The following is a 13,680-nucleotide window of genomic DNA, read 5'->3' on the forward strand; positions in this document are numbered from 1 at the left end:
TTCGCAAAAACGTTCTTAAGAATACTAAAAACAGGAACGTTACCAGATAGCTGGAAAGGGGCTATTATTAGACCCATACACAAAAAAGGCGACGTAAACTCCCCTAAAAACTATCGCCTGATAAATCTCTTGGACATTGGGGAAAAAGTCTTCTCTAAAATCATTCTGGGTCTATTAAAAGATTGGGCTGAAGATAATGATATAGTACCTCCTGAACAGGGGGGTTTTAAAGAAGGTCATTCAACAGTGGATCATTGCTTTGCCCTCTGGGCGGTAGCGCGGAAGTCTATAGAGCAAAGGGGTAATCTGTTCTGCTGCTTTGTAGACTTCCGCGCAGCATTCGATCTTGTAAGCAGGGAACAGCTATAGTCTACCTTGAAAGACTATAAGTTACACGCAGACCTGTTAGCCCTTATCCAGGCCTTGCATACAGATAACTGGGCCCAGGTAGTCCTGGACGAGGATGGTGGATTATCTGGCAAGATCCAGATTGGAAATGGCCTGAGGCAGGGGTGCGTATTAGCCCCGTTGCTATTCTCTTTCTTTATAGCGGACCTACCTCGGAATCTAAAAGAGGTTAGAGGGGCTAGCCCAAAGCTAGGGGGTAACCATATATCCTGTCTGCTTTATGCAGACGATCTGGTGATCATGGACCAGACGGAGATAGGCTTGCAGAGGAAACTAGATATGTTCCATAAATACTGCTTAAATAAAAAACTGATAGTAAATATGGAAAAGACCAAAATCCTATGCTTCGGCAAAAGTAAGACCCGTTTCCCTTGGTATTTAGGTACGGAACAACTTGAGAAGGTAACGGAATACAGATATCTGGGAGTATGGTTCGCTAGTAACTTGAAATGGACCACCCATCTGGAAGCATTAAAAATCAGGCAACCACCTCTATAAAGGGCTTAAAAAGGTTTAATAGCTTCTACGGAGACTTGTCAGATGGGCCGGCTATAAAGGCCTACCTGGCAATGGTCCCCGCGCAATTCCTATATGGATCAGAGGTTCTCCTCCTTAGCGGGAAAAAAGGTTGGGATAAAGAGGAGGGTATGATCCTAAAAAGCTTGTTCTCGTTGCCGAAATCAGCAATGGTACAAGCAGCAAGATTGGAGATAGGAGTCACTTCCTGGGCAATTACATCCAGGATGGCACTAATACAGTTCTGGAAGCGTCTGGAGACAGGGGAACCTCCCAGAAAAATATCACAGTGGTGTAGAGAGGAAATTGCCTCCAGCGAGTTATCGTGGCCTAAAGAAACAAGACTCTCACTAAAGGAAGCCTATGGGAAGCTAGGGATAGAACTAGATACCCAGTTAGGACATACCAATATAGGCAAAAAAGAACTACGGTCATTGGGAGCGGAGGTGTCCTGCATAGGCGATCAAGAGTATCTCCGACAAAAAATATCGGTGTCCCATATGATCCAAGTATGGATGTCAGAAGTCCACTCCTACCCTTACTTGGATAGGTTGCCGAATCAGCACTTAAGAAGAGAGGTTTTAAAACTGAGAATGGGCATAAACCCCTGTTATGTAAATACCAGGGTTAAAAATTACATGATAAATAGTAATGGCAATTGCACATGTACGCTAGGTACCTCCTGTGATATTATTCATATTTTATTAGACTGTAGGATGACCCTTGATATACGTAAGGAGATTTTAGGCCCGCTATTCAAAACTTATAGGATTATGAATAGAAAGCAAGCTGTAGATCTCCTGGTGGGGATGGTAAATCTGGATATAGCCTGCGCCTTGGGTTTATACATGAGCCGAGTCAGGGGGTTTCTCCAGAGTACAGAGGTATAGGCGTATGGTAACGAGATTGCACTTCAATGTATGTAGTATGTTTGGAAGACCTGGTCACATATGTTTTCTCATGTTCACCCTTGTAATTTTCACATCCTAGGAGGATACTGATTAATAACAAAGTTACTAGGGTTTCCACCCGGAAAGGACTGATTTGCAATTTTACAAATTTTATATATTTTGTGTTTTTATAAAGTTTTATAAATGTATTGTGTATACTTTTATGGTTGTAATAACCCGAATAAAGTTTTAATGACTGACTGACTGACCCCCAGCAGTGCCCAGACATAGGAGAGGGGTGTGCACAGGACCCCCAGCAGTGCCCAGACGCAGGAGAGGGGTGTGTACAGGACCCCCAGCAGTGCACAGACATGACAGGGGTGGGTGGATATGACCCCCAGCAGTGCCCGGACATAGGAGAGGGGTGTTTGTACAGGACTCCCAGCAGTGCCCAGACATAGGAGAGGGGTGTGCACAGGACCCCCAGCAGTGCCCAGACATAGGAGAGGGGTGTACACAGGACCCCCAGCAGTGCCCAGACATAGGAGAGGGGTGTGCACAGGACCCCCAGCAGTGCCCCGACATAGGAGAGGGGTGTTTACAGGACCCCCAGCAGTGCCCAGACATAGTAGAAGGGTGTGTACAGGACCCCCAGCAGTGCACAGACATGACAGGGGTGGGTGGATGTGACCCCCAGCAGTGCCCAGACATAGGAGAGGGGTGTGCACTGGACCCCCAGCAGTGCCCAGACAAAGGAGAGGAGTGTGTTCAGGACCCACAGTAGTGCCAAGACATAGGAGTAGGGGGTGTACAGGACCCCCAGCAGTGCCCAGACATGACAGGGGTGATTGGATATGACCCCCAGCAGTGTCCAGTCATAGGAGAGGGGTGTGTACAGGACTCCCAGCAGTGCCCAGACATAGGAGAGGAGTGTGTACAGGACTCCCAGCAGTGCACAGACAAAGGAGAGGGGTGTGCACAGGACCCCCAGCAATGCACAGACATAGGAGAGGGGTGTGTACAGGACCCCAGCAGTGTCCAAACATAGGAGAAGGGTGTGTACAGGACCCCCAGCAGTGCACAGACATGACAGGGGTGGATGGATATGACCCCCAGCAGTGCCCAGCCATAGGAGAGGGGTGTGCACAGGACCCCCAGCAGTGCCCAGACATAGGAGAAGGGTGGGTACAGGACCCCCAGCAGTGCACAGACATGACAGGGGTTGGTGAATATGACCCCCAGCAGTGCCCAGACATAGGAGAAGGGTGTGTACAGGACCCCCAGCAGTGCACAGACATGACAGGGGTGGGTAGATATGACCCCCAGCAGTGCCCAGACATAAGAGAGGGGTGTGTACAGGACTCCCAGCAGTGCCCAGACATAGAAGAGGAGTGTGCACAGGACCCCCAGCAGTGCCCAGACATAGGAGAGGGGTGTGTACAGGACCCCCAGCAGTGCCCAGACATAGGAGAGGGGTGTGTACAGGACCCCCAGCAGTGCCCAGACATAGGAGAAGGGTGTGTAGAGGACCCCCAGCAGTGCACAGACATGACAGGGGTGGGTGGATATGACCGCCAGCACTGCCCAGACATAGGAGAGGAGTGTGTAAAGGACTCCCAGCAGTGCCCAGACATAGAAGAGGAGTGTGCACAAGGACCCCCAGCAGTGCACAGACATAGGAGAGGGGTGTGCACATGACCCCCAGCAGTGCCGATACATAGGAGAGGGGTGTGTACAGGACCCCCAGCAGTGCCCAGACATAGGAAAGGGGTGTGCACAGGACCCCGAGCAGTGCCCAGACATAGGAGAGGGGTTTGTACAGGACCCCCAGCAGTGCACAGACATGACAGGGGTGGGTGGATTTGACCCCCAGCAGTGCCCGTAAATAGGAGAGGGGTGTTTTTACAGGACTCCCAGCAGTGCCCAGACATAGGAGAGGGGGACCCCCAGCAGTGCCCAGACGCAGGAGAGGGGTGTGTACAGGACCCCCAGCAGTGCACAGACATGACAGGGGTGGGTGGATTTGACCCCCAGCAGTGCCTGTAAATAGGAGAGGGGTGTTTTTACAGGACTCCCAGCAGTGCCCAGACATAGGAGAGGGGTGTACACAGGACCCCCAGCAGTGCTCAGACATAGGAGAGGGGTGTACACAGGACCCCCAGCAGTGCCCAGACGTAGGAGAGGGGTGTGCACAGGACCCCCAGCAGTGCCCAGACATAGGAGAGGGGTGTGTACAGGACCCCCAGCAGTGCCCAGACATAGTAGAAGGGTGTGTACAGGATCCCCAGCAGTGCACAAACATGACAGGAGTGGGTGGATATGACCCCCAGCAGTGCCCAGACATAGGAGAGGGGGTGTGTACAGGACCCCCAGCAGTGCCCAGACATAGGAGAGGGGTGTGTACAGGACTCCCAGCAGTGGCCAGACATAGGAGAGGGGTGTGCACAGGACCTCCAGCAGTGCCCAGACATAAGAGAGGGGTGTGCACAGGACCCCCAGCAGTGCCCAGACATAGGAGAGGGGTGTGTACAGGACCCCCAGCAGTGCCCATACATAGGAGAAGGGTGTGTACAGGACCCCCAGCAGTGCACAGACATGACAGGGGAGGGTGGATATGACCGCCAGCAGTGCCCAGACATAGGAGAGGGTTGTGTACAGGACTCCCAGCAGTGCCCAGACATAGGAGAGGAGTGTGTAAAGGACTCCCAGCAGTGCCCAGACATAGGAGAGGAGTGTGCACAGGACCCCCAGCAGTGCACAGACATAGGAGAGGGGTGTGCACATGACCCCCAACAGTGCCCAGACATAGGAGAGGGGTGTGTACAGGACCCGAAGCAGTGCCCAGACATAGGAGAGGGGTGTGCACAGGACCTCGTGCAGTGCCCAGACATAGGGGAGGGGTGTGTACAGGACCCCGAGCAGTGCCCAGACATAGGAGAGGGGTGTATACAGGACCCCCAGCAGTGCACAGACATGACAGGGGTGGGTGGATATGACCCCCAGCAGTGCCCAGACATAGGAGAGGGGTGTGCACATTACCCCCACCAGTGCCCAGACGCAGGAGAGGGGTGTGTACAGGACCCCCAGCAGTGCACAGACATGACAGGGGTGGGTGGATATGACCCCCAGCAGTGCCCGGACATAGGAGAGGGGTGTTTGTACAGGACTCCCAGCAGTGCCCATACATAGGAGAGGGGTGTGCACAGGACCCCCAGCAGTGCCCAGACATAGGAGAGGGGTGTACACAGGACCCCCAGCAGTGCCCAGACATAGGAGAGGGGTGTGCACAGGACCCCCAGCAGTGCCCTGACATAGGAGAGGGGTGTGTGGAGGACTCCCAGCAGTGCCCAGACATAGTAGAAGGCTGTGTACAGGACCCCCAGCAGTGCACAGACATGACAGGGGTGGGTGGATGTGACCCCCAGCAGTGCCCAGACTTAGGAGAGGGGTGTGCACTGGACCCCCAGCAGTGCCCAGACAAAGGAGAGGAGTGTGTTCAGGACCCACAGTAGTGCCAAGACATAGGAGAAGGGTGTGTACAGGACCCCCAGCAGTGCACAGACATGACAGGGGTGATTGGATATGACCCCCAGCAGTGTCCAGTCATAGGAGAGGGGTGTGTACAGGACTCCCAGCAGTGCCCAGACATAGGAGAGGAGTTTGTACAGGACTCCCAGCAGTGCACAGACAAAGGAGAGGGGTGTGCACAGGACCCCCAGCAATGCACAGACATAGGAGAGGCGTGTGTACAGGACCCCAGCAGTGCCCAAACATAGGAGAAGGGTGTGTACAGGACCCCCAGCAGTGCACAGACATGACAGGGGTGGGTGGATGTGACCCCCAGCAGTGCCCAGACATAGGAGAGGGGTGTGCACAGGACCCCCAGCAGTGCCCAGACGCAGGAGAGGGGTGTGTACAGGACCCCCAGCAGTGCACAGACATGACAGGGGTGGGTGGAGTTGACCCCCAGCAGTGCCCGGAAATAGGAGAGGGGTGTTTTTACAGGACTCCCAGCAGTGCCCAGACATAGGAGAGGATTGTGCACAGGACCCCCAGCAGTGCTCAGACATAGGAGAGGGGTGTACACAGGACCCCCAGCCGTGCCAAGACATAGGAGAGGGGTGTGCACAGGACCACCAGCAGTGCCCAGACATAGGAGAGGGGTGTGTACAGGACCCCCAGCAGTGCCCAGACATAGTAGAAGGGTGTGTACAGGACCCCCCGCAGTGCACAGACATGACAGGGGTGGGTGAATGTGACCCCCAGCAGTGCCCAGACATAGGAGAGGAGTGTGCACAGGACACCCAGCAGTGCCCAGACAAAGGAGAGGGGTGTGTACAGGACCCCCAGTAGTGCACAGACATGACAGGGGTGATTGGGTATGACCCCCAGCAGTGTCCAGACATTGGAGAGGGGTGTGTACAGAACTCCCAGCAGTGCCCAGACATAGGAGAGGAGTGTGTACAGGACTCCCAGCAGTGCGCAGACAAAGGAGAGGGGTGTGCACAGGACCCCCAGCAGTGCCCAGATGTAGGAGAAGGGTAAGTACAGGACTCCCAGCAGTGCACAGACATGACAGGGGTGGGTAGATATGACCCCCAGCAGTGCCCAGACATACGAAAGGGGTGTGTACAGGACTCCCAGCAGTGCCCAGACATAGGAGAGGGGTGTGCACAGGACCCCCAGCAGTGCCCCGGCATAGGAGAGGGGTATGCACACGACCCCCAGCAGTGCCCAGACATAGGAGAGGGGTGTGACAGGACCCCCAGCAGTGCACAGACATGACAGGGGTGGGTGGATACTACCCCCAGCAGTGCCCAGACATAGGAGAGGGGTGTGCACAGGACCCCCAGCAGTGCCCAAACATAGGAGAAGGGTGTGTACAGGACCCCCAGCAGTGCACAGACATGACAGGGGTGGGTGTATACTACCCCCAGCAGTGCCCAGACATAGGAGAGGGGTGTGCACAGGACCCCCAGCAGTGCTCAGACATAGAAGAGGGGTGTGTACAGGACCCCCAGCAGTGCACAGACATGACAGGGGTGGGTGGATATGACCCCCAGCAGTACCCAGACATAAGAGAGGACGTGTACAGGACTCCCAGCAGTGCCCAGACATAGGAGAGGAGTGTCTACAGGACTCTCAGCAGTGCCCAGACATAGGAGAGTGGTGTGCACAGGACCCCCAGCAGTGCCCAGACATAGCAGAGGGTTGTGTACAGGACCCCCAGCAGTGCACAGACATGACAGGGGTGGGTGGACATGACCCCCAGCAGTGCCCAGACATAGGAGAGGGGTGTGCACAGGACCCACAGCAGTGCCCAGACATAGAAGAGGTGTGTGCAAAGGACCCCCAGCAGTGCCCAGACATAGGAGAGGGGTGTGTACAGGACCCCAGCAGTGCCCAGACATAGGAGAGGGGTGTGTACAGGACCCCCAGCAGTGCACAAACATGACAGGGGTGGCTGGATATGACTCCCAGCAGTGCCTAGACATAGTAGAGGGGTGAGTACAGGACTCCCACCAGTGCCCAGACATGACAGGGATGGGTGGATATGACTCCCAGCAGTGCAGAGACATAGGGGTGTGCATGTCCAACAGCAAACCTTAACTACATGCCTGTTTGTGTACATCCCTAACTGGGAACACTCATATTAGTTGTATAGCAACACATCACACACAACAGTGACCTACTCCACGGAGAATGGTATCCTGTCACACACTGTGTGACACACCACATGTGGGTGTATTGTCAGATCCCACATGTATATCCACCTGTCTAGTTCACTGGCACCCCTCACCCCCCCACCCCCTCCATCCTGACTCAATAGTGTGCAGTCATGTAACAGACCACCAAACAAATGAAGCACAAATGTAATAATAAAGTGTCATGTACATCCCGGACATGATGTGAATGTCCAGGTGGTGGAACATGTACTCCCTCATGGATGTAACAGGGTAGACATCCCCTAGATACACAGAAACAAATTCTATTTTGTGTGTCCAAAGATTAGAAATGTATAATATGAATCATAACGTCAAGGCTGATAACATTATCATGCATAGTCTGATAAAGTATGATGGTCTCCCTGACTGCATTACTACATACTACAAACCCAAGCACAGTGAGTAGCATGGATAGCACTGACCAATTATCTGAATTCATCTGTGAGCAGGCATGGCCATTGATGAAGGGAAGGTACAAATCTATAGGGAATCAACAGAAACGTCATCACCACTAATGTGTAACTGTCCGTAGTGAACATCACATGTGTCACTGAGGAAGGGACTCTTTGGGACAATGGCTGCATGCAAACTGCAGACACACCAATCTAGATAGTTTGATGCAACATTTGGATAGCACAAACATACCATTGTCCATCTCATAACATCAAGAAATCGACATATGTTACAGTAAGCAAATATGAACATCACAACAACTCATAGGCCCACAGCAGTCAAAGCAATGTCCTGAAATGCAAAAGTTCAGAATGAAAAATGAAAAGCTTTATTCAGCGCCACAATTGAAAAAATTAAAGAATGAGTCCAGGCTCACAGAAGGCCAATGGCCAGTCCAAATAAAGTCCCCAACAGTGGTGGTGTAGTGGATGTTGTCACACCCAAACTTGCCTGCACACCGAGATCAGATGTCTGTGGACACATGGGGGGCGTCATCGGGGTAATTGTCTGGCACCGCAGGGACAGGAGAGGGAATGGCAGGTGTAGTGGGTGCAGGAGGAGTGGAATCCTCCACAGTGTCTGGTGCAGTGCCAAAGGATGATAAATATTCTGCGCTGCACACTGCTGCCAGTTCTCACAAACTACCACCTGAACCCGGGGACACAATGGGGGTGGAGGTAGAGGGCGTGAGTCAGGTTTTGTGTGTCTGTGGATGCGTGTGTGGCATCTGTCCCCTCACCCTGTGGGTGTGCCTACATCCCCTTGAGATTTGGTGCTTGGAGATTTGTGTTTTGTCTGCCATGTGGGTGTGCTGGGTGTGTCTGATGTGGTGTCTGACTTGTGGCGTCTGCATGTAACTTGGACAGGTATGGGAGAGAGTGATGTGGATGGGTCAGAAGGAGTAGGGGGGCTGACGCTGCAGGATGGACAGTGGTGCCATCAGTGATGACTCTATGGCTGTCAAACTCAGACTTTGGCCAGGCATGGCTGCTGACATGCCCTCCATGTATGACAACAACTGGGTCATGATGTGTGTTTGTCCATGGAGGACAGTCAGCATCGATGTCTGACCAACTTGGATCTGCCGGAGCAGGTCCACAGACTTAGCACTGAGGGCAGCAGGGCAGACAGGGGCAGGGGCTGTGGTGCCGGGGACAAAGGAGACACGGGGGGTAGCACGGACCCTAGGGACCCTAACAAATGGGAGGGTGGAGATAGTTTTGGAGGAGGAGGGTACAGGCAAAGTTGTTGCAGATGGCATAGCTGCATATTCCCCCTCCTCCTGGGAGTCAGAATCCGAGCCGTCTGCATGGTGAGAGGTGTCGTGGTCATGAGGTCCAACCGCCTGACTCCCCTCACCCTCTGTGCCACTGTCTCCCTCCAACTCCTCAAAGCTGGTGGCACTGTTGCTGGGTCCCTCTGTCCGGTCCATGCCTGTGTCTCCTCCAGATTGTGGTGATGATGCTGTTGGCAAGGAGAAAAAGACAAATATATCAGTCTCCTGTACACATCAGACATATCTGCAAAATTCTTTTGTAGACTTTTCTAATCATGGCATGCATCAGGAGTCACATGCCACATAACTGAGCACATATATAAGTCTAGTAATGCAAAATTGCAATAGACACAACGCTCATGGTATACAAAGATGCAAGTAACAGACAAGGCCACCACTTGTATGAGAGTCACAATGATGAGCCACTGCCTGTCAACAGGATAGGTGTTGATCAATCACCGTTCAGTTGCCCACTCTGCCACCCAAGTCCAGACACGGTCATGTTCAAATCTGTTTGACCCTGTGCCACATGGGAACAGTCCTGCCCGAACTGCCATGTGATGCCATCCCTGGACCTGAAACAAGTTTTCACTCACCTCTCACTGGCATCACAGGTGTCTACAGCCAGGCCTGTGTGTAACACAGATGTGAATACAGATAAGCATGGCTGAAGATGGCTGTAATGCCAGAAAGTGGTTTCATTAACCCTGTTCCCAGTCCAGGGAAGGCATGGCTTGACAATAATGGCTGGACTGTTCCCATGAGGCACATGGACAGACAAATTTGCAGATGACCATGTTTGAACTTGGGGGGCAGAGTGGGCAATAGAGAGGTGATGGATAAAACCCTGACCTGTTGACTCTGTGTGAGTATATGATTGGTAGAGAGGCTCCCTCCATCCCCACACACTGTAGTGACACTCCTCACAGGGGCAACTATCACCACACCATACAGTTGCTAGCACAGAACACACACTGGCTGTCAATTGAAGTTGCACACATGTCCAAAATTCCGAAAATGACAAAGCTAATGTGCCTACAATTGTGAATGTGAAAAACATTGATGCATTCTTGACAAACCCGCAACTACATGGAAAATCTGAATACTTTAGTGTGCACTCCAAGAAAATACTGTGTTGCACCACCAATTCATACATGTAGCAATAAGCGATGTGGAAAATCATCTCTGGGAGCCAATTACAACGCCTGTAAATCCAACAATGACTGCATTGTCCAGCAGCACAGGCTAAGTGCACAGTGACAATTTCACATCAGATATAGCATACACAGCACACCACTGACAAGGCCAAACGGTCAGGCCCATCACACCTCCCATGCACAACACCTCAATCACTCCGTTAATGTGAGTGATACAGCTCAAGTAGTGAGAACTCATAATCTGGGTATCAATAACTGGGAAGCTATATCAAGTAAGCCAAGGTCACATTGTGTGGCTGCTCATCAATATTACTTACAACCAACCTGCAACATTTCTTGTGAAAATGCACACACGCACTGGCCAGTGGGAGTATGCACCAGCAAAATTCTGTATGCATGGACAGTGTGCACATGTAGCTAACACATGAGAAGTACAAAGTATACCAGGGACAAAGGCCACTGAGGCAGACCCCTGCTGAACTACATGTAGAGACTCATGATCAGTGCCAACATATCATGAAGGCCAAACACAGTGCCCATGTAGTGCAACAGTTAAGGTAACAACACGTGTCACAGACCTCCCTCCGACATGATGATGTACTAAGCCATATGCATACTAATACATTGCACCCTAGATGGACATGCGCAAAAACGAAAGACCCAAACCGGGGGGAAAAATGTGGAGGAGGGGAAGGGATGTAAAAGAGCCTCTGCTGAATATGGGGCACTGAAATGACAATGCATAAAGTGCCTGTCTGACCACCCCAACCCAACTGTGGGAGTGTTACCAGGCTTTGGAGCACTGCAGGTAGCATGTGACACACATGACAACAAACAGACATGTACCTACCCCCTCCTTGCTGCTGTCCCTCCTACAACTGCCTATGGAGGTCTGGGAAAACCACTTCCAGGACCCGGAGCATGTGGGGGGTGAGGTGACGTCTGCCGCCATGCCGGCGTGGAGGTGACAGCTTCAGCTGGACACGGGCCAGCAGGCGGGTCCAGCACTGGATGTCTTGCCACCTCTTGCGGATGTTAGATATCCTCCGGCGAGATCCCCCCTCACTCCTGACAGCCCTGGCTATGGCCAGCCAGATCTCCCCCTTCTCATAGGCAGATACCTGTCAGATAGATAAAGTGAAACAGCATCAGTACACCTGGTCCAAGTCTCAAAGACACACACTTGCACCACATTGACGATGACAACAGGGCATAGGATGCTGACCGGACTTGCATCATTGTCCATGTGAATGTGGCCTGTGAGCAAACACCAAAGCACTACATGTCTTTGAAAGGCTAGAGATGCCACGAGGGCGGCAAACCACTCACTGAGCATGGCACACACGGCACAATATATGCTACTTCAGGGTGTTGGACAGCACGGGACATGCTGTCACATATCCCAATACAACGAAGAACCCTCAGCGGACCACACATGCACACCCTGACACAGATCATTTGCTTTTCATTGTCAACAGTGTAAACAACCTCTCTTTGCACATGTCACACTTTAGGAAGATGTGACACTGGCCTCATGCTAACTGTCCAAGTTATGCACACGGCACTGCATACTTGTCACATCAGATGGGCACAGCTGTGGCATACGTCATGCATCAGTGTTGCTAAACCGCACATACCCAATTAGCTAGGTGACAAAGAGCATTCACACTCTTCAATGTCCATGACTTCAAACCATGCATTTGTCCAACATCCACACAGGTGATGAATAACAATCATCAACAGTGAGTACATTCATCTGTTACTCTGGGGGGAACACTGTCACACCTCAGTAAATCATGCCACAAAAACATGCAAGGTGTGGTACAGCAGAAATTGTGATTCACATTGCATGGGAAGTCACAGTTAGCACAATGCGGATGAGCAGTAAACACAATATCACCACATCATTCACTGCATGGGAGATACCACAATGTACACAGCCGGCACTCACTCAAAACGACATTGCATCTCAGTTCCATTAATGCACAATGGCTGTAGTGTCACACACACAACAGGTGCACAGTCCGAGGTAGTGCAGTCATCACTCACCTGATCCCCTGGTTTTCCATACAGCTTGCTGTAGTTTGGCAGGAGGGCATCCAGCAGGGCCTTGTTCTCCTCTTCACTGAATGCAGGTGCCCTCTCCATGCTCAGCAAAATCAGGATCCAGGGAATGCAGAGACAGCAGCAGTGTTGTCCACTCCAATGTTGTGCAGGCAAGTGCCCTCTCACAGTCACATGCAGCCTTAAATCAGTGCTGCTGAGGGGATGTCAGTCCAAGGAGTACAGTGTGATAGGCCAGATTAGTTTGCATCCTATGTTTCATCCAATCCCATTACACATAAGGCCATGCCTCACATTTGCATGGTTTAAAAACTGAGCTTGAGCACCACAACAAATTTTGCAACATTGTATAGTTTTGTTCAACTGACTTTTTCTAAAACACCTGTAGAACACACTCAAATCTCTGTTTCCTTGACAACTAGCCTGCATTCTGGGCATTCTACTCGTCCCCTAGATGTTTCCTATGTATAATCTGGAATCCCAAAACAAGTATGGTGCGTTTTCCGACACAAATGCAACTTATACAATAGTGAAACGACCTGTACACACGCACGTACCATTGGGGTACGCTCTGCTCGCGTATGTCTACATTGCAATAGGGAGACGGCCCGTACACACGCACGTACAATTGGGGTACGTTCTGCTCGCGTATGTCCACAATGCAATAGGGAGACAACCCGTACACAAGCACGTACTATTGGGGTACGCTCTGCTCTCGTTTGTCTACAATGCAATAGGGAGACGACCCGTACACACGCACGTACCATTAGGGTACGCGTGTATGTCTACAATGCAATAGAGAGACGACCCGTTCACACGCACTTACCATTGGGGTATGCTCTGCTCTCGCATGTCTACAATGCAATAGGGAGACGACCCATACACACGCACGTACCATTGGGGTACTGGGCATTTCACATACTCTAGTGAATGCAGGTGTACAGTGCATTCAACAAGCTCACGCATGGCACCATTAGTATAGTGAGAACCGGAAAACACATGGCAGGATGTGGGTGTGGGGTCATCATGAGGATGTCCATGTATGTGTTGGCATGGCATACTTACATGAGCAGGCCCTAGTGTGACACACAGTTCTATAGCAGAGGGCATGTGATCTAGTGGCACAGTTGATGTGGGATGGGCTGTGGAGACATGACATTTGTGATGAGCCACTATGTTGTTCACATTAC

Source organism: Lissotriton vulgaris, chromosome 5 (assembly GCF_964263255.1).
Source record: "Lissotriton vulgaris chromosome 5, aLisVul1.2, whole genome shotgun sequence".
In the NCBI taxonomy this organism is placed as follows: Eukaryota; Metazoa; Chordata; class Amphibia; order Caudata; family Salamandridae; genus Lissotriton; species Lissotriton vulgaris.